Below are 26,572 nucleotides of genomic sequence, written 5' to 3' on the forward strand. Positions count from 1 at the left end.
TCTTATCCCCCAAGCCCTTGGGATCCTCTGAGTCTTTATGAGGAAGTACCACATCAGCATTCATTCATTCATTCATCATGTCCAAAACTGTACAGTCTCTGACCCCAAAGAGTTTATATTCTGTGGGAGGGCTGGGGAAAACCAAGAACACAGGTATGTATAAAATGTATAGTGAACATTTGAATGAATGAATGAATGAATGAAAATCCAGGGAATACTCTCTTGTATTTACGTCTCATATTGCTCCTTAACATATGAAACAGACTGAGGGCCTCATCTTCATGCAAGCACCAAGCGTACTGTTAGAACTCACTGTATGATAATAATAATAATAAATCATTATATTTAAGGTCCAGGTATCAAAAGAACATTTTTTTTCTGATCATCCTTAAAAGGGATATTTATTTTCTGAGAAAAAATACATCCTTAAATTACTTTGTAATGAATTGCAACTGTTATTATGGCTTTTCTTCTACTACAATGAAGAAGATTTATGTTACTAAGTACATTTTAGCTGAAAAAGATTTAAGAATAATTTGCTCCAGTACAGAAAAGAGACAGTATTGTTAATAAACACGAGAGGTCTGTATTAGTTTAGTTGGTTGGTATTCATAATTGATTTAACATTTTTCCAGGTTCCGTGATTCAGAAATAATTGTTGCATAGAAGAAGATTGAACAGACCGGGAGGAGGGAACATAATGACCAAAATCAAATTTGCATTTAATTTTTAGTTAAATGGGGCCCAGGTTCCTTTATGTCTGTCTGCTCACCTCAATGAGCATTTAAGAACTCCAAGGTACTGACCCCCTCCCCCTCCCAATACAATTATGCTGGATTTGTGCTTCTGCATCCCAGGAAAAAAGTCATTAAGACTTTGATTTAAAGATACAAGAACTGCAAAGTGGCAACTTGGTGTTTGTGCAAAATGTAATTTGGCATTTCTTCAAATTGAACCCACTCTAATCATCTTCTCAACATACATTAATTTGGCCAGTAAAATATCTTATCCCCCAAGCCTTCAGGATCTTCTAAGACAAGTCTTTATGAAGAATTGCCAGCACTGCATTCTTCTCTCCTTTCCTCCCTCCTTCCCTTCCTCCCTCCCTTCCTCCCTCCTTCCCTTCCTCCCTCCCTTCCTTCCTTCCTTCTTTCCTTCCTTCCTTCCTTCTTTCCTCATGCCTTCCTTCCTTTCTCTCTCTGTCTCTCCTTTTCTTTCTTGCTTCTTTTCTTTTTTCTTCTTTCCTTTCTTTCTTCATGTCTTTCCTAATTTCTTTCTCTCTCTCCTTCATTCCCTCCTTTCCTTTCTTTTCCTCCTTCCTTCCTTCCTCCCTCCCTTCCTTCCATCCTTCCTTCCTGAACAGCAACAAAACTTCATATTTAATTTTTATCATATTTGTCATCTTGTACTATACAAAGGCATCTTTATCTTTGCATCTACCAAAATGCCTACTACAGTAGGTACCAAGTGAAATGTTTGTTGAATGAATGAATGACAAGATACTCTACCTCTCATTGAAGAGTTTACTGTGTGGTTGGGGGTAAAAAACATTCATAGCATCAGAGATTTAGAACTAGAAGGGATGTTAGTATAATTCTCACATCTTACAGATGAGGAAGTTGATGCCCAGAGTAATGAAGTGATACACGTAAGTCCCAAAGATAGGAATTTGAAAAAGTGGAACCTTGGCCTCTCATTCCAGTGTATTTTCTACTACGCATGGCATAGGACAGAATGGTCTTTTCACAGGAGGTTGAGCATATTAATGCATATTGATGATCCAGATCCTCGACCACCAGGTAGAAAAAAATAGTACTAGTTTTTCTCCAAAAATTTTGGGCTTGTGCTTTATTGCTTGGGGGAGAAGAAGAGGGAAATTTGGTACTCTACTGTCTGCCAGCAAGACCTAATTCCCATCAGCCCCTTACAGAGGCAGCTATTTGGTTCAATGGATGGAGTGTAGGTGCTGGAGTCAGGAATACCTGGTTCAAATCTGGCCTCAGTTACTACCAGCTGTGATCTTGGGGAAGGTGCTTAACCTCTTTTTGCTTCAGTTTCCTCATCTGTAAATTGGGCATAATAATATCACCCACATCTCAGGGTTGTTGTGAGGATCAAATGAGATGATACTGTAAAGCCCTTGTTCCTTTGATGCAGTATTAATTGCATGCTATCTTTATGTTTTTTCTCTCATCTCTTGATTTGGGGTGACTAGAAGTAACATTCCAAGCTCTCAGTCATCTTTACCCAGAGTGAAGGATCTGAAAACAAAATGTGAGATGGAGTTTAATAGCACTTTTAGGGGTAGGAAGATGTGCCAAGAGGATAAAGAGCTTGGGCTTCAGAATGCAGAGTAAATCAGGCTTTGTCTACTTTTCCTGAATAATTATGTTTAGAAAACTTGTAACTCCTTTGTTGTTAGCACAGTGAAGGGGGCAGGGCAGCTGAGCAAAGGGAACTCTGCTACTGCCTTCCCACTCCCCCATTGGCCTCTCTCCTACTGATGCTTCTGTAAGATTAAGGCAGGGAAATCCAGAATTCAGACCTGGTATCCTTCAACCAACTTCATGTGTACTCTGGATGCAGAGGTGCTTGTGTTGATGCGAGGAACTGAGTAAGACTTTTGTGACAGCTCAGTACAGCTTGGGTGGAGGCACGGGGAGATCTTGGGTGTTTTTCACTTGGTTGTGCATATTTCTGAAGCAGTCTTGTGCTTAGGGCTGTTGGATGATCACTCATGTCACATTACACAGTATAAGGAACAGCTTCATCTTTGATGACATTTTCTGAAGGCTTCTCTCTTCTCTTGGATGTACTTGTACCAGGAGTCGTGAGTCTGTCAGATAACCAAATAACAGTAATGGAAGTGACTTTTTTTTTTTTGGCAGTTGGAGCCCTTTAGGTGAGAGCAAGAACTGTCTCTGAGTTTGTTATAACAGACATTCAGGCTTGGGATGTTGGTACCAGCCTTGTATGGAAAGGGTTGTAAGATTTGCTGAGTGTTGGACGTCTGGCCAGTTGCTGAATATGCTTTTCTATGAGCACCACACTTAGCTCAGCTAACGGATTTTATGAACGCCAGACTCAGCCAATCACTTCTTGTCAGCTGGTTATTGCAGGCTTAATCAAATGGAAAACCTTGAGCCTTCAGAGGTATACCTTAAAAAAAGAAGACACTGTAATAAAACTCTCTCCCTGTCTCTCTCTCTCTCTCTCTCTCTCCCTCTCTCTTTCTCTCTCTCTCTCCCTCTCTTTCTCTTTCCTTTTCTCTCTCTCTCTCTGTTACTCTCTCCCCCAACTCCCCTCCCCCGCCCACTCTGTCTGTCTCTCCACATGAAAGCATGATTGATCAGGGCAGCCACTGGAGATAACAAAAATCTTGTCAGAATAGATCTGTCTATTAACACTTAGTAGGAACTACTAAATAGTATTAGTATTAATCCTTAGTAGGAACTTGGAGAATCAGGCTCATCTTATTTGGGGAGTTCTTAGAGCTGCTGAGGAAGGGGATCATGACTGTTGCAATAAAACCACTATGGCCTCCTTCCCTCAAATAAACATTTCTGCCAGAATTATCATCTTGTTAGAAAAGTATTACCTATTTCCTGCCCAGTCTGTTCCCACTGCTAGCACAAGTGCCAGCTCTACCAGGAGCTAATGTAGATATTCCAGTAAGGATGTGGCCAGACAGTTGGATAGGCTGCAGAGAGGGCTGGATAAATGAGAAATTCATTTCTCCCTCATGAGTTTGCTTCTCCCTCATGGATTCTCTGCATTAAGCTCCAAATAATGTGATTGCTTAAGGGACACTTTATTTACCTTTCATATACAGACTGTCATTTACTCTCTCTTTTAAAGAATCCATCACCTGGGATCATATATTTTGGCTCAAACAAGACACAGAAAAGCACTTTTTAAAACTTAGAGCACCAAGGTGTTAACTGCTGCTATTGGTGTTGTTATTATTGTCATCTATATCATCTCTTTATTTTTTTTTTTCATTTTTTTCTGATGGTATTTGGATAGAAATGGCCTTGGGACAAGTCACTTTTCTTTTATGTTTCTTTTATAGTTTGTGTTCTACAGACTACTGCCCTAGTGGATAAAATAATGCTTTTTGTAAACTGAACAAAAATGGTGGGATATAGGCTTATGTTTGATAAGTTTTCTGTAAGCATCCTCAGTGTAGCTCTGGTAGCAGACAGGACATCAAGAACGATCTGTACTTTTTCCTGTTTCTCTATCTTCCCTTGCCTGGTCTCCATACTTGGAAAATGTTTTCTTCCAATTATCTTGGAGAGAATTAGTACTTTAATATTACTCCTCCTCTTGTTATTTGTTATTGATTGCTTGGACCAGTGATTTTAATAATTTAGGAAATTCTGAGGGAGAAACTCTCACCACCACCAAAAATTGACAGATCTTGCCTAGATCACAGAGCCAAATAATAGTTATTATTTAAAAAAAATATCAAAATATATTAGCATCATGAATTAGAATCATAGGACCATAGATATAGATTTAACAGGGTCTCTGGAGGTTGTCAAGGCGTATATCCCTTCATGTTTTAGAGAAAGGGAGTAATTTTCCTGACACTACATAGGAAATAGCAATAGAACCTGGGATTGTATCTAGAGATGATCATTCCAAATCCGGTGCTCTTTCCACTGTGCTACACTTCAGTTGGCCAATCTAATCAATCAGTCAGCACCTAAAGTAGCACATTAATTCGTTGTGCAATTCTGGGCAAGCCATGTAATTTCTCTGAACCTCAGTTTTAATATCTGTAAAACGAGGCAGTTAGATCAATTTAGCCTCTGACGTTCCTTCTAGCCCTACATTTATTTATTTATTTATCAAGCACCCATTCTGATCCATGTTTGAGAAATGTAAAGAAAAAAGTGAATCAGTTTCTGCCCCCCTAAGGTACATTCTATGTAGGATTCAACAAATCCATATGTAGGTATATTGAAAATAAATACCATATGTAGGTATATTGAAAATAAAAATAGATACAAGGTGACAGGGAAGTGCACTTGCAGATTAGCGAGGTCAGGAAACCCTTTAGTAGAATTGATCCTTCAGCTCTATCTTGTAGAAGACTAGAAATTGGAGTAGAGGTGAGGAGGGAGTATAGTTTAGTCATGGAGACAGCTAATGCAAAGGCAAGGAGATGGGAAATGGAAAGCTGTAAGGAGTGTGGATTATAAGGAGTGTGAAGGGGAGTAATATGTAAATAAGGCTGGAAATGTAGGTTGGAACCAAGTAGGGATTTTACATGGCAGACGGAAGAATCTAGATTTGATCTTGCCGATAATAAGAAATCACAGAAGTTTGTTGAGGGATAATGTGATAAGACCTGTGCTCTATGAAAATCAGACTGAATGTACATAGACTGAAGACATTTTCATAGGACAAAAGTGCTGATGAGCTCCAACAATTGCCCAGGATCCATGTTTGCAGATATGATGGAACCAGAGACAGGGAAGACATAGTCCAGAGTAAAGTGATGAAGATCTGAAATAATGTGGTGACCTTATAAGTAGAAAGAAGGAGACAGATGCACGAAATGTTTTGGAAGTAGAAATATGAGATTTAGTAACTGATTGGATATGTGGGGGTTAGTAAAAGTGAGAAGTTGAAGATGACTTTGGTTGCAAACCTGAGTGCCTAAGAAGAATGGTGTTATCTGCAACAGAAATAAGAAAAGAGAAAAAGGAAATAAGAAAATTATGAATAAGAGTATTTTGGGGGGTAAATACAATGAATTCTGCTTTGGATATGTAGATTTTGAGATATAAAGTTAGAAATATTTGGGGATATCCACTTAGAAATTTCCATTATTCAGTAGGTGATGTAAAGTACCTTGGGACATTGTAAACACTGAATAAATGGTCATTGACTGACTCAGGAGAAAGATGAGGATTGTATATATAGATCTGAGAGTCATCTGCATGGATATAATAATTAAATTAGTGGGAACTGGTAAGAGCACCAAGTGAAAAAAATATAGAAAGCTGAAGAGAAAGGGGCCCAGGACACAGTTTCAGGGAGCATTTACAGTTAGATGACATGGTGTGGATGATAACCCAGAAAAAGTGACTAAGAAATGAACAAAATAGGTAGGGAGGAAGATCAAGAAAGGATAGAGTATCCAGGTGTCAAATGTTTCAGAGACATATGATTGAGGAACGGTCATCAGATTTAGCAATTAAGTGGGACCAAAGAGACATAGCTTTTTGTACATATTAATGCATTATAAGGATAATCTTGAGAGGCATCTAAAGAAAGCCTTTTTGAAATACTGACATGGAAAGTCACCTAGTAAATATTTTAGTCTAACTTTGAGTTAGCATTCCCTGTCTCAGGACAAAGCTAGGTTATAAAAATTAGGGTTTGAAAAAAAATAAGTCGGAAAAGGATGTATGAGACAAATGCTGTAATAACCCATATGGTTCTGTTCCCCAATAATTCCAGCAGGCAGACCAGGAAAGATAACTTTGATTGGCTATGTGACTGGTGTGTCTCAAGGGTAAATTAGATTGGGGTGCAGTGCTGCAGATGCCTTATTAAATCGAGCTCCAATTTGGGTTTGTAGCAGGGGCTGTCACCATCTACTTGGTAAATGCATGATTGCTGTTTAGAGCTTTGTGCAAAAGCTTTTGTTTGTTTCTGGCCAAGACCAGTGCCTGGTTGGTAGCAGCTTCCTTCTTCTTTTCAGTGTTTCATCCTTTATTAAGTTAACTCGTGCCAGAAGCAATTAAACACGCGATCATATCTGCCAACAGGGAAACTGGGTAATTACAGGAACTGATCAGTGTTTTTGTTCTACAAAAACATTTCTAGTCACACCTCCATTTCTCAGAGTGCTAGAATCTCTGAACCAGAGGGGACCTCAGTGCCCATTTAGACCAATCTGTATCTGAACAATAATTTCCTCTACAACTGCTCTGACAAGTGGTCTTCTAGTCTTTGTTTGAAAACCGCCAGAAAAGAGGAAACTACTACCTCCCAAAAGAGCTCATTCTATTTCTAAACATCTTCAACTGTGAGGAAGATTTGGTTTTTATAACAACTGACTGGTGTTGGGCCTGGGAGATTAGGAAGACCCTTTCCAATTAAGGGTCACCAGCTCAGGGTTCATTCATAGACAGGGGTTTGGGGGGAGAGAGGGAATGAAGTTCTTTTTCTTATGGTTTTTACCATTCCCACTCTCCTGGAGCTCTAGGAGAGATCCTTTAGTGTTTAGGTTTGGCTAATTTTAATCCCTCCAAAAGGAATCATAAAGGTGCTACAAATAGTTCAGGTACAGGAAAACTATTTCCCTAACTACTAAAGCAATTCTTAAAACATAAATGACACATAAGTATATATTGTATATATATACATATATATGTGTGTGTATGTATGTATATGTATATATTGTATATATACATATATATGTATGTGTATGTATGTATATGTATATGTGTGTATGTATGTACACATATATGTATATAAAGACTTGAAACATGATATGGTAAATTATATTCTCCCAAGCTATGAATATCTAAAATATTAAAACATGGCATACTGTGAGACTGCTGAATAGTCATTTCACCTTCAGCTGAACTCTACACTGTCCTTCAGTATCCATGTCTTCTGGCCAGTGCTTAGGTTCTTATAGTTGCAGAAAATCACTTATGCTGTCATTCAGTTCTGAGGGACATAGGAGTTCCCGACCTTTGGAACCCAGGAGGTCAACTCCAAGGCTAGAAATGTCTAAATTGCTATTTGATCATCTATGCTTAGGGGAAGGATCCCAAAGCAAAAGAGGCTTTGAGATGACAGCTAAGGCTCACCTATTTCCTGCAATGTGGAAGAGGAAACAAACTTCATCTGTTTGGCCTCAGAAGACCAAGGCCATCTATGTGCTTTAGAGGCCAGACATGAGCAGCTGTTATAGGTTCCAGGATTGGAGAAGTATTTCTTCTCCACCCCTTATAACCCCACAAGAAGTCTGAGAGAGAATTTCACAAAGTTCCCCCATACTTGGAATATGGAAAGATAGAGGATAAAGAAGTTGTTCTACTAAAATCTATGAGTTGATGACTCACAGGGCAGCTAGGTGGTACAGTGGATAGAGCACTGGGCTTGGAGTCAGAAAGACCTGAGTTCAAATATAGCCTCAGACACTTACTATCTGTGTGACTCTGGGCAACTCATTTAACCTTGTCTGTCGCAGTTTCCTTGTCTGTAAATGACCTGGAGAAGGAAATGGGAAAGCACTCCAGTATTTTTGCCAAGAAAACCCCAAATGGGGTCATGAAGAGTCAGGCATGCCTGTAAAATGACTCAACAACAACAGGTAACTTTTTCTGGCCCACTGGCCAATCCAGTCCTCATTTAAAAAATCACTTTCCCCTTTTGTTGACATGGGGAGGAAAGGAATTAATATGTCACCCCAAGGTACCTAGATTTTGAATGCTGAACCAGAGCACTGGTGGGTCAGTAGAAGTAGATGGGAAGATCAGCTCAGCTCATAAATGCTCCATGTGGTATATCCTAACCAAAGCATATACATAGGGCTTGGGTAATCATCATTACCCCTGATATATCCACATGACATCTGAACCTATTTATTTTCAGCTTGTTCCCATCATTCCTCATTCTGCCTTCTGAGTTCAAGCAGATAAGTATGTTCCTTTTTTTCTGAGGGGGGAAGGCAAGGCAATTGGGGTTAAGTGACTTGCCCAGGGTCACACAGCTAGTTAAGTGTCAAGTGTCTGAGGCCGTATTTGAATTCAGGTCCCTCTGACTTCAGGGTAGGAACTCTATTTACTGTGCCACCTAGCTGCCCCCCTTTTTCTACATGGTAGTCCTTCAGTACTTGGAGTCAGCTACCATGTTCTCCTCTTCTATGGGCTAATCATTTCCCCAGTTCCTTCAGCTTATAATACCTGGCATAGTCTCCAGTTTCTGCTCCATCTTCATTAATCTTCTTTGGATATTCTCTTTCTTGCCAGTGTCATTCCTAAAAGGGGGACCCAGAAATAGATATAATTTTTCTTAACCTCAAATTCTATTTATGCTTACCTTCAGTTTCAATATAAAGAAATTTCTCAGAGATTAAGTGCTTTGAGTCTGGGCAAGTTATATTGAAATTTTTAGTGGTATACTATAGTTCTTCTTGAACTGAAAGGGATTTTAGAGCTCATCTATCTATCTGTCTATCTACATATATATATATATATATATATATGTAGTCCAAACATATAATGGAACTGAATCCTGCAGAAATTGCAAATTTATACTGGGTCACATAGGTCATGAGTTTGAAATGAATTTGAACCTGAATTCAGGTTATTTTACAATCTAAGTTTAGATTTCTTTTAATTGCACCACACTACTTAGGCTCTGTAAGTCGCTAATCCTCTCTGGGTCTCAGTTTCTTATTTTTTAAGATGAGGTTTAGTCCTGCCTTCCTTTTACCCACTTCTTGGAGGGACCTCGTAATTATTGTGCACACGCCATACCATCAAACTGATTCAGTAGAAAACATTTTCAAATAGCTGCAGTGTTTGTTACAACAATGACTAGTGCTTCTTTTCTTTTCTTCTCCCATGAAACCAGCCAGTTCTCTTGATATTGGGTAGGTAGTCAGTATCTTTGAAGAAATAAAAGCTCACATTCACATAGCATTTGAAGGCTGGTAAGACTCCTTCACAAATGTCCTTTGAGGTAAGCAGTACAAATACTACTGTCCCTTTTTTATTGTTGAAGAAACTGGAATTCCTTAAGATTAAGTATTTTTTTTTCTTATAGACAAACACCTGGTGAATATCTAAACTAAGATAGGAACCTGAGACAGGAATCCAAGTCCAGCAGTCTTTCCACTATAATGGCTACCCTTTTAGTTTTGTCAATGGGAAACCAGGACAGTAGTGGAAGAATCCCTGAGAAAACAGTCCATAGAGAAAGAGTACAACATACTCAGGGCATAACTCAGGTTAAAGTGCTCTGTTTCCCATCCTATAATTTGCATAAGACTGGCATGAGAATTTTGTTGTTAATTGCTATGAAACTCTAACCTCTAGAACTGTTTGGTGATAATAGAGCAAACACGTATTGCCTCATTTACGCTTAGTTGGAAGAAAGGGGAATTGTGGTTTGTTAAGTGAGATAAAAGTATATCATCTCACCAAAAGGATGCTGCTTTGCACTAGTTGAATATCTGAGCTTGTGCACAGAGATGAGCAAGAACTGGAAACTGACCTCAGAAAAGACCTTTGATTAGGTTTGGGAAGAGACACCAGATCCTTGGAAGAGCTGACTGAAGGAAGAAAAGTCTTTGACTTTGTTGCTTGGAAGAACTCACTGGAAGAGGAAAGGCTTTACCTTTACCTTTCCTTCTCGCTCCGTGCCTGAGCAAAGGAAACCCTTCAGACATTAACTAAGGAGGCAAACCAGGAAAAGCTCTGCAGATTCTAGACTTAGGGTTTCTACTTTTGCTGACACACTCCAGAAGAAGGGTAGCCTTAATGGGTAGCAAGTTGAGAAGTAGTTCCACCCAGCAGGAGAGCAGAGAAGCCCAAAAGAGGAGTATCTTGAATGCAGTAGCTAGCAGAGACATGGGGAGTGACCGCTGTCCCTGAAGATAACAAATGATGTCATCTTCTATAGACCAGAGCTCTGAGTTGCCTCAGGCAACATGTCCCTTATACCTTGCTATAGTTAGGCTTGTCTGTCTTCCTTACCCTCCTCCTCAATCTCTTTGGTAGAATTGTATCACACTTTTACAGGTGGAAGTCCATATTATTATCACTGACTTTGCATTCTGTTCAGTCAATGTTTTCTTTAGGAGTTAAAAGGGCCTAGAAGCAGAGGTGAGAGTCTGAACAGGCCTGTGCAGTTGGGCCTTTGCCTTTGGGCTCCATCTGCAGCATTCCCACCCTGTCCTGGTGCCCAGACCAGGACCAGTTTGTCTGGTGGGACAAACTGATTCACTTTGGAACTATAAGTATACTGGTAAGGTGTCACTGTCCCTTGACAAACACAGAGCCCCAAAATGAATGTCCAAGAACAGGGTTTTCCCTTGGACCTTGGGGGGAACATCACTGAAGATGTTCCAGGCCTCCAGTTCCTGGTGAGGAAGGTGAGCTGGTTTCCACAGATCTCAGGCCTGTGAGTCACAGTTTCTATTTTGTGAAAAGCAATGGGATTTAAAGTGAAACTTCCACAGTTGCCCCAAGGAGATCACATCTGGATTTGCTGTATGAGTCTGAAGGAAGTACTTAAGCTACACCTTCATATTTGAAATGGACTGAGTTGTTGTATTCGTTGCTGGTTGATCAACATGGAATAAACCTATTTAGGACTTGCTTAAACCAAGAAGACTGCAGATTTGCTAAGCCTCCAGTTTGCTTGCAGTGGCTTTAGGAAATTAGAAGCCTGTGACTCCAGTGAGGAAAAGAGGCTTAAGTTGGCAAAAGCTATTTACAGAAAATATATTCTTAATAATAATGACATTATATCTTGTCAGACTAAATCAGTTACAAATAGCTTCATAAAAGATTGCATCATGAAGCAAAGTATTGATCCTGACATGTTTGACCAGGCCTGAATTGAGGACCAATCCGTGATGGACTTTTTGTTCCTTATATCAGATATTTATCTGCAATACATGAAGAACAGTTTGGAAAAACCCTTTTAGCTTTAGTGAATAGAACCCTGGGTCAGGGACAGGGAAAGGTATATCTGGATATTTGCCCACATTGAATGAGGATGAGGAATGGAAGTGGGACCAAGACGCAGAAGTCAGTGGCAGAGATTTGGCTCCGTCTCGCAGGCTAACTCAGAAGGTGCTAATGAAAATAGCACCACAGAGGGCCTCATCAAATAGGAGGTACAGTGAGTGAACACAGAGGATTCAGGCATGGTTCATGGAGGGAACTTGCCAACATTTACCATGTCAATTATAGTTATGCTGTAGCCAGCCATCAGTGCTAGTGACAGTGAACAGCAGAGTATGTCCAGTGACACTGAAACAATAGCCCTTACTGATAGCAGTGTATAAATCTTTTAGTACCTTAGCCATAGCTCTCATAGAGTATTTGTAGGAAAACATGCACAATGATTCCACTGGATGAAAAGAGACAGTGTCACCTTACAGAACCCAAAATCAACACTGGAGCGAGATATAGGAAAGTGTCAAAGCCACTGGATGACTACCACTACCTCACATTCCTTGCACTTATCAAATGCCAAAGAAAATCCTTGTTAAACCACAGAAGGTTGCAGCAGAACTTGTCAAACGCTTGGGGGCTGTCTAACAGACAGGAGAAGCAGAGGAAGAATTAGAGGAACATCTAAAACATGTTGGAGCACAGGGAAAAGGCTAGGATGCAAATGCCTCTTCGTCCTTCAGTGGCTAGTACAAGTTACCTTCTGTGCAAACTTTGTATTATTTTCCTCTCTATTATGTAGAAATGGGCTGCACTGAGATTCAAAATGTCTACAAGGAAAATCCTGAGAGCATCCTTGATGAATGTGTGCATGTCATAAAGACATGTTCCCAGTCCTCAGGATCTGGCTGCCATTTCCAAAGCCACACTCCTTAGACCATGGTCATGTAGCTAAGATTCCTGGGACACTGGGTACAGGATTGATTTTGCATGGTACAAAATCAGGAATGAAACTAAATGCAGCTAATTTATGCTACCACATTCATCACCACAGTGTGATGAAACCAAAAGACTGGGATTAAGACTGAAGCCACTCAGAGACTGCAAAACAGCTTTGACTCTATAGACCCTCTCCAGTCAGCATTGTCCACAAGGGGGTTGAGAACCTGAGAACCTGCCTACATGCAAAATATTCTGTGTAATGTAGTGTTGCATGGTTGTACTAGAAAGTATATGACCTTGTTTACTGAAGATATTTCCAGTGTCAAAACAAAAAGAGTTCATGGAGTTCATATTGGCAGGTTTATTAAAGGGGACGTACCCTAGTCAATGCTTAAAGGCTACAGTACACGGTTGCGGAAGTTCATTTTCCCCCAGCATGTCATCGCTAGCACCCCAAATGAGGGGGTTATAGTAGTGGCTACCCTTTTACTAGTCACCAGCCTGCAGGATGGGTGAGCAACACAGTCCTGAGAAAAAGAGAAGGGGTGGTGGGTCCACACCTTCTCTAAAAGGCTGCACCTTAGTTCCTATCATGGAATGTTTATTGTCGTGTGCTGATGAAATGATTCCTTCTTTTCCAAACCTATGAATTCACCTGTATAGGGCGTTCCTCCAAGAGAAAACTCCTTCATTCAATTCAGACTGGCAAGTGATCTGAAACATTGAGAGATTAAGTCACTTGCTCAAAGTCACACAGCCAGGGTCTTTCAGAGACATTACTTGAGTCTAGGGCTTTCTGACTCTAATGCTCTTTATTCACTGCAGAATGCTGCCTTTCTGATGCTTCTTCTCTCTGTATCTTAATTGGTGAAGCTGTTATTTTTTTCTGCTTCCTTTATTTGGCCTTCATCTAGGAGACATCCCAACCCACACAGAAGGTGGAATAATTACACATTATTATAAGCTGGAAGGGACCTCAGGGATCTGGTTGGACCCATTTATTCATAGATGGGGATATTGGGGCTCAGAAAAGAGAAGTGGATTGCTCAAGGTTGCACACAGAGTAAATGACAAGAGTTGGGGTTTGAACTCAGGTCCTGTGACTCCAAGTTCATCACTCTTTCACCTCAGTACCACCCACTCATATATTCGTATACTCTTCTACAGATACATACTTTTTTCTTAAGGAGATGGACTATGCAGTGTTTAAAAAGTGTTTATAACTTAGCATGGCAGACAGAGCAGCCTCTTGAAGGAGTGAGAGAAAGTCAGGGACTATAGAGGGGATTTTCTTTTCTTTCCATGGTACAGTAGAAAGACACTAGATCTGGAATCAGAGGGAACTGAATTTGAATCTCAGGTCTACCTTTTACTACCTTTGTGACCTTGGACAAGTTATTTCTCATCTCTAGATTTCAATTTTCTCACCTTTATAAATGATTGGGTTGCACTAGATAACCCCTGGAACCTAATCTAGCTCTGGACCTGTAATTCTCTAATATCCTTTTGGCCATTTCTCTGTGAGATTTTTCCTTGTAGTCCACAGTTCTAGGCATTATGTTAAAAGAGTTTAGATAATCTTCTACAATAATGATTTTCTCATCATTTGTTATTCAGAGGAACAGGAAATTTTAAGATATAGGATGTAACTACTTTTTACACAATCATTAGAGCTTGGAAATTTAGAAGTAAAAAATATCAAAGAAAAACAGCATATTGCATTGGACTGCCCTTTGTTCCATATGGCCAAGTCCAGGCTCTCCAGCCTCTGAGAAAATTGTTCCTGGCTTATTTATACTGCTTTCAGCCATGTTTGATTTATTATTTGGCATGGTCAGAATCATAGGATTTTAGAACTAGGAGGGACTGGCTGTTATTAATACTCCTGTTATTCCCCAAATAATAAATGAAAAAATGCATAAAAATAATAGTGTATGTCATTCCAGCCTGCCCTGTAATATACTCAATAAGAAATAAATATCATCCTTATGGTTGTATACTTCATTACCATGTAAATGATCTCTTCTGATAATATTACCCTGAGGATGTTTTGAAAGAATTGAACCATGAGCTATAATTCTTTATTCCCCCTTACCTGATTAAGAATGAAATCCTTCAAGACTAAGAGCAAAATGTCATCACTCATTAGTCTCTTGACATTAATAACATCCAGCAGCAGTCCTGGTGTACAGAGCAGAATGTGCAAATTACACAGGCCCTTCCCTCAAGGAGCTTAATTTCCAAAGGTAAAAGAAGGAAAGAGTTGCCTGAGTACTCAGTGTTTAAGAAATTGTTAAAAGCCAAGTCAAAGCTTATTTGAGATAAATCCCCTGGGAAAGGGAGAAGTCTGAGAACAAAGAGTAAGGAAGATAAACCCCAGCTGATTCCCATAACAAAAGGAGGCTGTTTCTTTGAGGAGAACTGCAAGCTCATTTGGAGATGTAATCTAAAGGAATTAGGGAGTATCCTGGCCTTGACTTCACAATAGACTGGATTTCTCTCCTTCTGAAAGGAAGGAATGAAAATTGATGGGATCACACCTGCACTGCTACTCCATCAGAAACAATCAGACTGTAACTTATATTACTGCTATTATCTCCAAAGACTGGCTGAAATAACTACTAGGGGAAGGCTTGAATGCTGGAGGGAAAAATAGATTGACGTATATCATGCAGACCAGGGATTTCGAAATCTGAGAAACACATTGGAATTCACGTTAGAACAAGTTAATACTTTTGGGACAAGGGGCAAGTTAGTTAACCCAGGGCCTGTTTCCTCTTCTGTAAAATTAGGAGAATGGAATAGATGACCTCTTCTAGATGGTCTCTTCTACTTCTATATCTGATGAACCTATTATCACCCTCATCATGCAGAAGGAGAAATGGAAGCCAGGAATAAGGAAGAGACTTGCTCAGGATGAAATAGCCTCCTAGCAGCAGAGCTGGAACAAAACCAAGAACTCCTGACACTTTTTCCCTTGCCAATCCAGTCTCAGATCTGATGGTAGTGATGACAGTAGGTGATTAAGAAATGCTTAATGATACTACTATGTGGCTTGCACATAATGGCAATTTGACAATATTATGATATCATGGTAATAATATGATTTTGTAAACAATTGGGATGGCCTGCCCTTGACTAGATGGCTTTTGTGAAGTGAGAAACGTACCCTACCCAGATTCACTTCAAAATGAAGTAATTCATTCAGCAAATATTTATCAATCACCTACTGTGTGCAGATCGGTATGATGAGCACTAGAGGAGATACAGCGTCTAGTTAGGGAAGCTATAGATCTGGATCTCATAGAGCTTATATTTTGGTGGAGGGTGACAAAACCTAGAAAATGATAATATTCAGTAATACCTGACAAGTATCTTAAAAATGCATAACAAAGTACTATGTGAGATGTCACTGAAAAGGAGATCAGAGAAGGTTTCATGGAGGTTAGCTCATTTGTATTAGGCTTTACAGGACAGGTACAGGAATGCAGGGAAAGAATCATTCTCCTGGCTGAGGGAACTGCATGTGCAAAGGCTCTTATAGCTTGGGAACTAGGTAGATACAGTCCTAGACTTAGACTTCTAGTCTACCTTATTAGGTCTGTAACCCTAGGCAAGGCCCCGAATAATTCTGGATCTCAGTTCCTCACCTGGATAAAGGGATAATAATAACTATAGTACTTACATTCCAGGGTTTGGGTAAGGATTATTAAAGCTGCATATTCTAAGCACTTTGCAAAACCTTGAAGTCCTATACAAATGTTATATGTCTTATTACAGGAATCCTGGCAGAGAGTCTCCTGCTACTTGGTCCTTTCCCAGGTGTAGCATCAACTCCTCCAAATGCCTGAGTGATCATAAAGTTTCATTACTTGGAGCACAAACCAGTGATGGAATACCATCACTACAGACTTTATATGAAAATTTTATTAGCTCCGTGGCTAATGCTGATCCTTTACCTTCCAAGCCTACAAAGTTAGGCCTCTCCCCTTCTAAAGAGTAGTTGGAAAAGATGGTAATAAAGGTTACTGCCTTCATTATGTTTCTCAAGCTGCCAGTGAAGGATGTATTTGCCATTTTCTTTTTCTGTTCAAAAAAGGAATGAGCTGCTTTGGGAGGTAGTGGTTTCCCTCCCTTTTGGAAGTTTTCTAAGAAAAGACTAGAGGAGCACTTGTCAGAGAAGTTGTAGAGGGAATTGTTGTTGAGGTTCAGATTTGACTCAGTGGGCACTGCGGTACCTTCTAGCTCAGAGAGTCCTTCTGTACCTGAGGATGCTGAAATCAGTCCTAGTTCCTTTAAGTCATTGTTATTGTCATAGGATCCTAGAATCATAGATTTAGAGTAAGAAGCATAGAGAACATTGAGTCAAATTCCATCATTTTGCAAATGGGGAAACTAAGCTCAGAGAGGTGGGGGGATTTTCCCCAAGGTCACAGAATGTGTGGGAGGTAAGATTTGAACCGAGGTTGGACCTCACTGACAACGAATGCTTATCTTGTGTTAACGTCCTCCCCAACACTGGTAAAGTTCTTTGTAGTTTATAAAACTCTTTAAGTATTTTTATCTTAGTTGATCCTTAGGACTCTGTTAAGTAGGTGAAGAGATATTATTTTCTCCTTTGTATAAGGGATGAAATTGAGCCTCACAGAATTGAGTTGCCTCAGGGCACAGAGTTTACAGAGCTAGGATTAGAATTTAGGTCTGCTCTCTCTGAATTCAGGCTCTTTCTACTTAAATGCTTTAAAGTCACGAAAGACTTTACTTAGAAGGTGCTATGGGACAGTGGAAAGAATGAGAACTTGTGGTCAGAGCTCCTGGGTTCAAATCTTAGCTCGGCCCCTTATCACTTTTGTGACAGTGGGCAACTCAATTATCTTTTTTTTTAACCTTAGTTTCCTCATCTGAAAAATAAAGTGGGAGTAGACTTAGTGGATCACTAAAGTTCCTTATGACTTTAAATCTATAATCTAGGATCCAGAAGTGGTCAGTTTCTTAATTGTTTGCAGTTTTATTTCATTGAACTTAAGCTTCTGTTGAATAAAATTGAATGTATGCACTTAGGGAAACCATTCTGTAAGCATTCACTGTGTGCCGTGCGCTTCCCTAAGCTCTGAAGGGAAAATAAAATGAATAAATCTCTTTATACATGGAACTTGTAGCTAAATAGATGAAATAAAACATGCTCAGAGATAACCACAGTAGAACACAGTGTAAGAGAAAAATAGATATCTGATCAAAATCCTAAGAGAGACCCAAAATATCAAGAGATGAACTTATTAAGAATAGCTCTTGGATGATAAACTGAAGGCTTAGCCTGGCTACTTAGGGAGAAATGACAAGGTTTTCATGGCTTATGATGATTGCCAATGTGACTCATCTCTGCATCCTCCCTAGTCTTCCTGGGACTAATCATTCAATCCATCAATATACATTTATTAAGCATCTACTATGTGCCAGGCACTCTTCTATGCACAACAGAATACAAAAGTAGGCAAAAGACCGTCCTTGCCCTCAAAAATTAAACTTGAATTTCATTTTTCACAGTTGCCTTCATTTATTACCGTATACATATTTGTATATGTTTTCACCACAGTGACTTGGCTCCTGGTGTTTCTTCCTCTCTTCCCTCCCATCTCTGATTGGCCAGTCCAAATCCGGGTTCACATTTTTAACCAACTTCATTTGGAGTAACCTCTCCTCTCCTCTGAACTGTTCTGGTTCTTGCAGTTGGGATCAAACAGTCTACTATTCAATTTTATTTGTTCTTACAATCTTCCCTATTTGTTCCATGTAACTGAGTTTTGTTAAAAACTGCTTTTTTGGATCCCTTTGAGATCCATGTGATTTATGTGTGTCAGGTGGTCTCTGCTTTCTCTGTGTGTGGCATCCCCACACTATTTTTTTTTCTCAGAGCCATCTCTATCTGGAAACTTCTGTGCCTTGTGGTACAGTAAGCTCCTAAGTAACCAAGTGGTGGCACCTTTCTACCAATGACATCAGATGTGGGAAATCAGTTACACACATCTTAACAAGACTTTCCCTCCTCCGTACATATTCATTTCTTTCCCAGCTCTTCTTCTAACCCCTCAGACTTGACTACCATATCCCAGCTGGATTTTCATTCTAGAAGTTCCCTCTATTCTGTGGTCTTGTCACCTTAGATTATCTCTTTCCTCCCATGGCTGCTTTCTCCCATTGGTGAATTTGTCCTGGAACCTCCATTGTGAGGAAGGACCTGGACCAGTCAATCATCTTTCACTCCTTTCCTGGCTCTACTTCTGACTCTCTGGACTTTACCACCATGCCCCCACATGGGTACCTTCCCTCCTACTTCCTGATTTTGAGCTCCATTTTATATACTGTCTTCCTCCATTAGAATATACGCTCCTTGTGGGTAGAGATTGTCTTTCCTTTTGTTTCTATTTGAATTCCCAGTGATTAGCACAGTGCCTTATGTTTAACAAATACTTGTTCACTTATTGAATAGACAACACTTGGCCTTGTCTCCTTACTCCCCACTATGAGTTGCTCTGAAGTATAAGGGATTAAACTCCCAGGGGTATCCTAGTACTGAACTTGAAGAAGCAGTGAGAACCTGGAATAACCAAGTGCCCACTCAATAGGGTGGCCTCTCGAAGGACCATCTGCTTGCATAGAAGGCAGATAAATGTTTCATTATCATATATTTCCTCCTGAGGCTGTAAGAAATCATAATACCCAAAGCTGTCTTTGCTTTTTTGTACCTAGAACAATGTTTGGCTTGTAGCTCAAGAAGCACTGGTTGATCGAAAAAAACAGGCCAAATATTTATGAGTGGCCATTCTGTTAAATACCCTGAAGTGGTACAGCCGGACATGTCGACCAATAAAGCAACATTAGTTGGTTAAACATTATAGTATTCCACCTACCCATGGGTATACTTTAAAATTAACCTCAGGAACATGAGAATTAGACACTTCAATTTCTACAACAGCTCCATTGCCTGTGACCTTTGGTCCATTATGGTGCTAGAAAAACAGACCCCTTTTATCATTTCATTTAAACATGAGATGAAGGCACACACGATTTTTGTAGCACTCATATGACTGGCTGCAAGTGTGGGTTGTCACACTGTATTTATGCTTTTGCAAGATGAGTTCATTATGTACTATAAGCATGAAAATACATTCCTTTACTCTGGGGAACAGATCTAAAGAACTTCCTTAAATTCAGCCAGCATATAAACAACTAACTTCATACTTCAAAGCTGGATGCTTTTAGCTCTGAAGTGTCTTTGGGTTAAATCCTAATAATAGCAGTAGGTAACCACTAAAGCTGTCAGGAAGAATTGGATCAACTGAGGAACTCCAGTAGCAATGATGTTGAAGTGAAATTAAATAAAACAGCCCTTTCACCTGGTTCCATGGACCTTAATTTAATGTAAGACATGGCAGGAAAAAAAAAGCAACAAAACCCAAAGAAAAATTATTGTATGAACAGATCACTATCCAAGATACCTTCCAATATCATCTGCTACAGTTACCATTACACTACATCTAAAGGAGTGTGGTCAGTTCTTGGCACTGTATTTTAAAAGGAATGTTTTTGATAAGCTAGAAGTCATTCAAGAGGAGGGTGACCTGGATGGTGGAAGTAATAGAACTCATGTCATATGAAGATTGATTGAAAGAATTAGGAGAAGTCTTTCATAATCTTGTACCTTCCCACCTTTTTTCAATTTATCTAATGCTACAGCTTTGCTCATATTCCACAATCCAGGTAAACAGAACTCTTGCCCTCCCACCATATGTCCCACATTTTCCACCTTTGTGTACATTGTGCCCCATGCCTGGGATGTTCTCTTTTCCCCTTCATTGAATTCCTTTCTGTCGAAGTAGAAATTGACCACTTTTCAAGGGATGTTGCAGAAAGGGATTCATGCTTTGGGATGGTGAAGGTTTTTCATGAGATGACTTCTGGTGACCTTGGGAACTCCAAAAGCCTATGATTCTATGACAAACATAAGACTGAAGGATGTGTAAGTGTGAGTGGAAGGGAGTCAATGCTGTTGTGCCAATTAAGTTGATTCATTGTGGGGGAAGGAGCAAATATGAAAGATTTACTGTCTAGTTTTTTCTTCAATGAGCCAATGAAATGCAGTAAGGACTAGAGAATTGACTGCTTTATCATGCAAAGATTATAGAAGATTGATGAGTCAATTGATCAATCAATTGATTAATCAATTAATCAACAACTATTTATTAAGTAGTACTGCTTTGTGCTAAATATTGTAATTACAAAGATAAAAACGAATGAACTCCTGACCTCAAGGAGACAAGTATAAAAAACATACACACACACACACACACACACACACACACACATCTATGTAATATAGTGTAAGTCAAAGAAAAGATAACCTTGGAGAGAAAGGCACAAGCAACTGGGGAGATCAGAAAGGCCTTATGGAGTAAATGTCCTTAAGGTTGGAGTAAGAAGGGAGAAAATATTAAGCATGAAGTCTCGTCCAGCGCAAAGACAAAACTGTGTGAAGAAAAGCAGGTAGGCCAGATGGCTCTACCATTGGTTGAGTGGAGGGGAGTAACGTGTAAGTCAACTGAAAATAAAAGAAGGAACTTAGTTGTGAAGAATTTAAGTACCAAAGAGAGGATTTTATTGAGTAGAGAACAACAGTCAAATCATTTCATAAGCTGTGTGGAAGATAGATTGGAGTAGAAAGAGACTTGAAAATAGTTTCTTTATAGGGGTGAATAATATTAGGCAGACTATTTTCTCTAAGAAACTAGCCAGAACAGAATGGAAATTGTAGCTGGATTAGAAAATAGAAAAAAGTGCCATGCCATGTATGTTATTATAATTTTCTATTCAAAATATCAATAGTTCAAATTGAATGACTTAATTTTGATATTTGTTTCATATTGTATTTGCATTTGTGGAGCATGTTATCCAGGACCAATTAATGATACAACAAAAACAAATAACCCCCAAGCTTCCCTTATAAATCCCATGTGAACTTATTTCCTTCTATTCTAGTTAGTTAGGCTGGTTTTCTCAGTGTTCACAAGCACCAAGCTCATGCCCAAATATGTTTACTATTCTTTTTTCTATGCTCTTCCTCCCCAAATTGTTTCCATGTCATTTATCCGATCCAATTCAGTTCAACTGAAGTGTATATTCAGCATCCATACATGCTGAGGTACTGGTGGGATGGAAAACATAGGTAGAAGCTTGTATCTCTGTCCTCATAGAGTTAACATTTTTACTGTTAGATTGTTGTCACACCTCCTTGAAGGTGAGGACAACATGTTCTCTTTTTGCAGTATTTTCTATAGCATCTAATCCTACATCCTCACAGATAAGTGAAGTATTTGTTGAATATTCTCTATGTCCCATGGCCCTGTATATTTTTGAGGAGTAGGAGGGGCACAGCAGTGGATAGAAAGATGAATAAGATATATTCCTGCCCTCATGAGGTTATAGTATGAGGTTCCCCATCCCTGTCAGAGATAAAGTATATGTGTCAATAACTTGATTGCAAGGAATAATGTCGAAGTGCTGCAAGGTGTATGGGAGTTTAGAGAAGGAAGCAATCATTTCCCATTGGAAAAATTAGGGAAATGCTATATGGAAGTAGTGGCACTTGTGTATATATTCTTAGGCTTAAATCTGAGAGGGATTTTCTTCTCTTTAAGAATGATATTAAAAAATATGTGTATATATATACATACACACACACATATATACATATATGTATGTATTTCTGTGACTATCCTCCCTTATAATAAAATATGATTATCACACCCTCCCTGGTAACAGAGAGAGATGGTTCAACAAAATGAATCAATATATCAACCTTGGCTGATGAAATATGCAACATTCCACATCTACTGTCTACCACCTCTCTATCTACAGAAAATATGTTTCTAGGGAAAATATGAAAATATGCTTCTTAAGTCCTTATCATCAGTCCAATCAAGATTGATTGTTACGTTAATCTGAATTCTGTTGTTGTTCCAGAGAGTGGTTTTTAAATTCACACATGGAATTGGGCTTTTATTGTTTGAGTCACAATGTTCTTCCACGTACAATGACTCAAATGTTAACTTTCTCTTTGAGCTGGGTTACAGGATAACTGATAGAATCTTATCTAAATTATATAAAGGGAGTGATCGAAAGAGAAAAATAAGGGATATGAACTTATTTACCTCATTACTGCACATGTGAAATTTTGATGAATTTATGGAAAATGTTCACATTTTTCTATATTGTTTGATGTCATTCTTTTATTTTTTCTCATTTATAATGCTTTCGTATTCAGGAAGTTGAGGTAGGTTCCTGACTTTTAAATTGTACTTAGACATAGTATCGTAATATTTGTCAGATAAAATGTAAATTTCATTCTACATCCTAAACCTCAGTGGTAAATATTTGTTTTAGCTCACTGAGCCACAACGGCACACGTTTGTTTTTCATTGGTTTATCCAGGGGATGCAATTTATCAAATGCATAGAAACAGTTCATTTACTGGTTTATGTTTTCTCATTAGTTATAGTACAAGTATGACTGTCAGTTATTATCTGAGTTTTACTGGTAGATTATTTATTGAAAGAGCAGGGTCATGAACATTGTTATTTTCTAAATCATTTTGTCTACAGCCTCCAGGACTTTAAACTGAATGTCAGACTCGTTTATCAAAGAATCTTGGTATATTTTTTAGCATGTAGATAACTGTATGCTTACTTATATTCGTAGATTCATATGTGTATGCATGTATATGTATATATATATTAAAATGAAATAAACTGAATATCTTTAGATATAAACCTAAAGTCACAGCGTGTTGGGGTTTGAAAGGATGTTAGTGGTCCAACCCCCTCAACTAAAGGAGGAAGAAACTCAGTTAGGAGAAGTTTAAGTGACTTGTTTGAGGTTATATAACTAGTGAAGAAAAGTTAACATTTTAGCTATTTTTTTTAATAGCTCCAGGATTAATATTATATCATGCTCTCATACATCCCTAGATATTTATTAACATATGCATTTAAATAACACATGCATGTATAGATTCATTGGTGTTTATATGTGGGCATACATATGTTTTATATAGATGTATATATAATACATTTCAAAAATTAAATTGAATACATACATAAAGACACAAGAGGTAATATGGAATAATGGATATAAAGTCGTGGACTTGAAATTAGGCAGATTTGAGGTCAAGACCTACCTTAGACACAGTTTGGCTGTGTGGTTGCTCTTTTCAACGTGAGAAACTCTGTTAATTGCATCAGAGTACAGTTTTCCATTGAGAGGGAGTTTCTTAAACAGGAGTTTAATGTACCAGTAAAGCCCTTTATGTCCAAAAATACACATACACACACAAGTACTAGTAATACATTTGGAAAGTTAAGCTACCCACAAAAATGGAGGTCAAAAATTGAGATGTGAGCTTCAAAAATGTGAAAGAGACTGAATGATGTACTTGAAAGAAAGCTGAAATTGGAATCAGAAGGTCTCCTAGGTTCAAGTCACAGACACTAGAATCTGGAAGAGATTTCAGAGTATATCTAATTTAATATATATGTGAAAAGAATCCACTTTTAAAATTACCCAACAAATGGCCATTTATCTTTCCTTGAAAATCTCCTATGAAGGGGAACCCACTATCTCCCAAGACATTCTATTCCACTTTAAAACAGCTCTAATCATTAGGAAGATTTTTCTTTTTTGAAGCAGAAATGCATTTCTTTAATAACTTTTGTCCATTGATTATGATACTTTTCTGTGGTGTCAAGAAAAGTAAGTCTATATCTTTTCGCTTAAGAAAGACCTTCAATCTATTGAAGATAGCTCTCATGTTCCCCAAGACTTCTTTTCTTCAGGTAAACTGTTCCCATTTTCTTCAGTCATCTCCATGGATCCTGATGTCCTCTCTAATAGTTCAGCATCTCAGTTCCTCAGTCTCCCTAGTTCCCATGACCTGCTCTTCCACTCTACCTCAACTACACATGAATGCTCTTGATCTTTAGAATTTATCTAAATGTTTCATTGATGTCTCAGACTCAGCCTATCTAAAAGGGTCACCCATAAGTGTTCCCCTTGCATGCTCAAGAACTCTAAAATTATTTTCTGTGATCACAATCATTCTTTATGTGTGCCTTATGGCTCCTAACTAATATTGTCTTCACTGTGACTTCCATTGCCTCCCCTTGTCAGTCATTTCCTAAGCCATCACCATTGCATTGACTACATTCTTCTCCCTTCCCTATCTTGACCCCTTGGTTCCTCTACTCTAGAATCCCTTGCCCTCTGACCCCTTGTCCTATCACTAATCATGGCTCGACCAAACCCTAACCCTAGATTGCTCCCACTATCCTTCTCCTTTGCTCTTATTCATATGCTGTTGAGTAAAACTGCAGGAAATCATAGACTATACTGACTGGGTACACTATAAATATTATTATACTTAACCCTCACTGCAGCAAGGCAATCATTCTACCCCTCCTTAATTTCTTTATTATCCTCTTCTCCACGAAATTATTCTAAATTTTGTCATCTCTTGTCGAGCCTTCCACAGCACCCTCTCCCTACAGTCACCTCAGCTGAAGATCTGTTTTTCTCTATACTATGCTGAAAACTGATGCCATTTGCTGAGAGTTCTCCTTTCTCTTTCTGCCTCTTTTAATGTCACTAAGGTATACTTGGCTCTTCCTTCACTCATGTCTGAGAGAGAGATAGCCCTTCTTGCCAAGGCCAAACCCGTGGATCCCATATGCTTTACAATCTTTGGTACCATATTACCCTTACTATCACCCTCACTTTTTATTTTCAATCTCTTCCTCTCCATTGGTTGCTCCCTGCTCCCTACAAACACATCTGTGCACTCCCCACTGTCATAAAACCCTTACTTCATCTAACTATCATTGCTAGTTATCATCCTGTATCTCTCCTTTCTGTCATGGCTAAACTTGTTGAGAAAACTGTCTTTACCTGGTGCCTCCACTTCCTTTCTTCTCACTGCTACATCAGTGATATCAAACTCAAATGGAAATGGGCGCTACTAATCCATACATAAGATTCTCTGTGAGCCTTACCTGGATTTAGTATTATTATTTAGTATTATTGTTGCTTTCTAAAAATATGTCCCAATTATATTTTAATCTGCTTCCTGCTGCGCATGAGAGTACTATGAGCTACATATTTGATGCCTTTGTTCTAAACCTTTTTCAATCCGATTTCTCATCAATAAATTGAAACTGTTCTGTCCAGTGTTTCTTAATGGCCAAATTCAATCACCTTTTTCTCACTCTTCATTCTTGACCTTTTTTTACAGCATTAGATCATCTCCTTATGGATATTCTCTCCTCTAGGCTTTCACAATACCACCCTGTTCTGGATTTTTTCCTGTCTGGCTGCTTCTTTTTAGTAGCCTGTGCTAATTTTTCATCCATTTCACAATGATTAACCTTTCTGTCTTGGGCCCTCTTTTCTTTTCATTCTATGCTGTCTTAGTTGGTGATCTTGTCAGCTCTCATGCATTCAATTATCATCTTTATGCAGATGATTCCCAGATTTATTTATGCAACCCAAGTCTTCTCCTAAGCATCAATATGTTCAGTATTGCCAACTGCATTTTAGAATCTCACTAGATGTCCCACAGGCATCTCAAACTCAGCATGTCTAAAACTGAGCTCAATAGCTCAATATACTCTCTCTGCCTCCGAACTTTTCTATTACTGTTCAGAGTCCCATCATCCTCCCAGTTACCCAGATTCTTAATCTCTGTTAGTTTCAGTTTCTTCAACTGTAAAATGGGGATAATAATAGCACCTACCTTCCATAGTTGTTGTGAGGATCAAGTGAGATAATATTTATAAGGTACACTGCCTGACACGTAGTAGGTGCTTAATAAATGCTTATTCCCTTCCCTTCGTCATCATAGCTAAGATGCTACAAACTTCTTG

At 38.8% G+C, this 26,572-nt stretch overlaps 1 protein-coding gene and 1 pseudogene across 1 annotated transcript in view; both read left to right on the top strand.

The window, feature by feature from the left end:
* Nucleotides 1-26,572, top strand: part of SPOCK1 (SPARC (osteonectin), cwcv and kazal like domains proteoglycan 1) — a 759,531-nt gene that overhangs the window by 262,457 nt on the left and 470,502 nt on the right. The gene's annotated exons all lie outside the window — the stretch shown is intronic.
* On the top strand, nt 11,048-12,833 carry LOC140529504 (axin-1-like; annotated as a pseudogene).

This window comes from Notamacropus eugenii, chromosome 1, assembly GCF_028372415.1.
Source record: "Notamacropus eugenii isolate mMacEug1 chromosome 1, mMacEug1.pri_v2, whole genome shotgun sequence".
Lineage (NCBI taxonomy): Eukaryota > Metazoa > Chordata > Mammalia > Diprotodontia > Macropodidae > Notamacropus > Notamacropus eugenii.